The 4,604-nt window shown below is 38.0% G+C and overlaps 1 pseudogene; it reads left to right on the top strand.

Annotated features, from left to right (window-relative positions):
- Positions 1–1,068: 1,068 nt before the first annotated feature.
- LOC127148698 (ATP synthase subunit a-like) lies at positions 1,069–2,868 on the top strand (annotated as a pseudogene).
- Positions 2,869–4,604: the final 1,736 nt, after the last annotated feature.

Consider the following 4,604-nt stretch of genomic DNA (forward strand, 5'->3'; position numbering starts at 1 on the left):
CTGAAAACCTTTGCCTTTTTATTCGCTACGTGGCTTTCAATTCAAACCTTGAATTTAGTTGGTTTCGTAGGTTTTCGCTTCTTTTTTAGCCTTTATTCATTGATTCAGTCGAGACCTCTGAAGGAGTCATGAAAAGGAATATGAACCTGTCCGGAGGACTCATGAAATTCCACACTAAAAGGGGTCCTCAATGAAGAAGTCGCATTTCTCAAATTCTTTAAGCCTTTTAAGAATAAGGACTTTTGATTTCATTCAACTCCTTCTACGTGGAATATCGAGTGGAGTGGAATAAGGAGGTCCTTCTACATGGAATATCGAGTGGAGTGGAATAACGAGGTCCTTCTACGTGGAATATCGAGTGGAGTGGAATAACGAGCACATGGTCTTGCTCTCATTACAGTAAGAGAGAAAGGGGTGCCTCTCCAGTCCCACCTTTTGCCTCTTCCCAAAGGTCTCACCAAGACCAAGGGCGACTTCAAAGGCAGGGTGTGTCCTGTACGAGCAGTCGATGCCTCATCAAGCTTCTTCAACCCTTTCCTTTGTCCTCGGACTGATCCTAGTTGGCGCCTACCCTACCTTTCAGCCTCTTCCCATCCTCTTTTCTATATTGATTTTAGAGTAAAAAACGAGAAAGATAGTGGTTCAATCTCATATTTTGACTTTTCCTTTGGAAGCCCCCACGTAGTGGTAAAGAGGAATGTTTTCACGGATGAGAAGCCCTTGTTCATTGAGGCGGTTGAGTTCTAACCTCTTTCTGAAATTAGTCATTTCCACTCAAAGTCTTTGACTTTATTCTCATTGAGGCCAACTTTCTCTCTAATGTCTGAGAAGTCAAAATACTATATTCACTTTCTGACTAAATTTTCTTCTCTTATGTATGGTCTAGGTGATAGCTTAATGTGAGCCCTTGTTCATTGCCTTGATAGGCTTGGAGTTGATTTCACTTTTGTCTCTTCTTCAGGCTTGATTTTCTTCTTCTTCCTTGCCTCATGGTTGTCTTTTCATCTTTTTTTTCAATCAAAAAGTGTGAGGATCAAAGAATTTAAGATGTTAGAAGGTACAAAATCAATGGGTGCGGGAACTGCTACAATTGCTTCAACGAGAGCTATTATTAGTATTGGAAACATCTTCAGTTCTTTGATCCATTCTGTGGCCCGAAATCCATCATTGGCTAAACAATCATTTGGTTATGCAATTTTGGGCTTTGCTCTAACTGAAGCTATTGCATTGTTTGCTCTAATGATGGCCTTTTTTATCTCAAATTCGTATTCCGATCGAAAAGGTTTCAGTCTCACATCTTGAACATTAGAAAGTCGTCCCTCTTCCTATGGTTGAGCTACTTCCGTACCTCATCTGGAGCTTTTGATTTGTCCATATGAACCTGTGGAATTCAAAGCTCAAATTCTTCGAGAATTCTTTGACTTTATTCATTGATTCAGTCGAGACCTCTAGAACTCCTTTGGAGTAATTGAATTGTCCTTATTAATTTCAACTTCTACTCCACCTCTATCTGAACTGGTTCTACGTAGCTTAATTAGTCCGAATGACAGGTTCATATGGAATTTAGATTCCTTCAGAGTGGTTCGAATGCTCAAAGAATTTGAGAAAAAGAAAGTCACTAGACTTGAAAGAGGAGGCTCGACTGAAAGGAGTCCAAGATTCAAGCTGAATTGATGAACAAGGGCTCGACTAAAAGGAGAGAAGGAGGCTCAATGAAATATGAGTTCGTTTGTCATTCCACTAGAAAAAAGGATTCCACATTCAAGAGGACCGAACAATAGCCTGAGTCGAGTATGGGAAGCGGGCTAGTCCCAAAAATGCTCATTCCTCTGACGTTGGGGCTCACAATGAACCTTATGACTCTAACTCTTCTTAAAAAAAAGTGTCTCTATATATATAGATTATTCTTGACTTATCTCAAGCAATGTCCATCCCATGCCTTTCTTAATTGGTTGGACCAACCCAAACTGCGATTTTCGACAAGTCTTTCTTCATTTTTCTTGAAAGAAGCAGAACTACATGGATGAAATGAAAAGTGTTTCTGACTCTGACACCCAACAGCCCACTTGAGCAATTTTCCATTCTCCCATTGATTTTTATGCATATAGGAAACTTTTATTTCTTATTCACAAATCCATCTTTGTTTATGCTGCTAACTCTCAGTTCAGTCCTACTTCTGCTTCATTTTGTTACTAAAATGGAGGAGAAAACTCAGTACCAAATGCTTGGCAATCCTTGGTAAAGCTTATTTATGATTTTGTCCCGAACTTGGTAAATGAACAGATAGGTGGTCTTTCCGAAAATGTGAAAGAAAAGTTTTTCTCTCGCATCTCAGTCACTTTGACTTTTTGTTATTTCGTAATCCCCAGGGTATGATACCTTATAGCTTCACATTGACAAGTCATTTTCTCATTACTTTGGGTCTCTCGTTTTCTCTTTTTATTGCTATTACTATAGTGGGATTTCAAAGAAATTGGCTTCATTTTTTCAGTTTTTTATTACCCGCAAGAGTTTCACTACCATTAGCACCTTTTTTAATACTCCTTGAGCTAATCCCTTATTGTTTTCGCGCATTAAGCTCATGAATACATTTATTTGCTAATATCATGGCCGGTCATAGTTCAGTAAAGATTTTAAGTGGGTCTGCTTAGACTATGCTATGTATGAATAATCTTCTCTATTTCATAAGAGATCCTGGTCCTTTATTTATTGTTCTTGCATTAACCGGTTTGGAATTAGGTGTAGCTATATCACAAGCTCATCTTTCTACGATCTCAACCTGTATTTACTTGAATGATGCTACAAATCTCCATAAAAAATGGTTATTTATTTATAATTGAACAAAAGCGAGGCTCCGTAAGGCGCAAAGCAAACCGACTGTTCAGAGTGCATTATGAAATAACTCAACTCAAAATTAAGAATCAAAGAATTATCGAAGAATTTGAGAGCGAAAGTCACTATCCCTTATTATTCTTAGGTATGAGCATTATGAAATAACTCAACTCCAAATGATGAGGAGAGGGGCGAAGCGAAAGTAATTATCCTTATTAGGTGGGAGCCCTTTCTTTTTTGAAATAACTCGACTCCAAACATAAAGGAGAGACTCCGCTAGGAGTTTCAAGCGAAATGACTTATTCCTTATTCTTGAAGGAGCCCTTGAGTTTCAAGCGAAAGGACTCCAAACATACGCTTCTTGAACTATTCCTACGAGCTTTAGTAGTTTGAACACGTCCATGGTAGTTTAATTAGCCAGAATGAAATAAGTGACTACTATCTATGATTGGCCAGCATGCAGTATAGAAAAAGGATAAGCAAGGCACGAAGCGAAGCGACGGAAAGTTTGCCTTTTAATGTCGATTCTTTCAACCAAAGATTCAGGCAGAATGTCAGCAGATGAAAGGATAGACTCTGAAGAAAGATAGAAAGCGAGATAACTGCTCCGTGGGAAACTCTCTTTCATTCTAATACCTTTTCTAGTATCGTTATTTCATTCCTCTTCTCGCTATTTCCAAGCGAGCGTTTTTCCTCTAAGAATTTGGAAATATCTGATGATAGAAAGTCTTGCATTCTTTTGCTTCATTCTAGATTTCGATAGGGACACACCCATTTTCGAAAGAGAAGGGTATCGAAAGTTCTTCTTAATAGAAAAGAAGAATGAGGTCATGATCGAAAGCGAATATAGTCCTACTTTTTTCATGGTGACGTCCTGCAAATGATCTTCCCAATCTGAGTTGATTAGGAGTCTGGATTTCCATTTCCTTCACTTTTCTCATCTTAGACCAGTGAGAGCTCTTTGTCAAGATTGGAAACTATTCCATTAAGATAGGTGAAGGCTATTCAGCTGCTCAAGAAGACTAGCTTTGAGTTGTTGAAGGAATTCGTAAAGCACTCAATTCCTAATGCAGGCACATGACCCTCTCCTTTTAGTCTCGCTACTTTGTCCCCCTCTCCTCACTCACAGGACTTGAGAATACTCTCATTGGTGTCTGCCCTTTGCTTTAGTAAGCCGCACCTGCCTTATTACGGCCGAAGGGCATGACACTGTCAAAAATCTAGAAATGATATCCTTGGCAAGGCTATCTTATTATATCCATTATTAGAAATGATAGGTAGATTCAAAAAATAATGAACAAGGCTAAAAGAATTTAAGAAGATGGAATTAGACTGAATTCATTCTTTAAGTCAATCCTCTATAATATATCTACCCTTCCCATTTCTTGAAGATTACTATAAAAGGAATCAAGACGATTCTCCAATTGGTATCCTTGGCAAGGCTATGCCTCACTAAATCTTCCTACTTATCTGCTATGATTCAAAAGATTTGAATGAGAGATAGGATACATGATATTTGTATCATCTGGTAAGGTATTATATCAAAATGGAATGAGGTTTTCTTTTCCGTAGTGGGAATATATTAATTCTTAACTATTTGATCCTTCAATGGTATCTAGATAAAGTCAAAACCTCATGAATTTCCATACTTCTAGACTCAATCAATTCGTTTAGGAATAGATCTTTGGTAACTGGAAAAGAATCTAATTTTGATATTTAGAAGATTGTAGTTAGAGGAAGGAGAAAGGAATCAAAGCCAAAGTGTTTATATT

This window comes from Cucumis melo, chromosome 3 (assembly GCF_025177605.1).
Source record: "Cucumis melo cultivar AY chromosome 3, USDA_Cmelo_AY_1.0, whole genome shotgun sequence".
NCBI lineage: Eukaryota > Viridiplantae > Streptophyta > Magnoliopsida > Cucurbitales > Cucurbitaceae > Cucumis > Cucumis melo.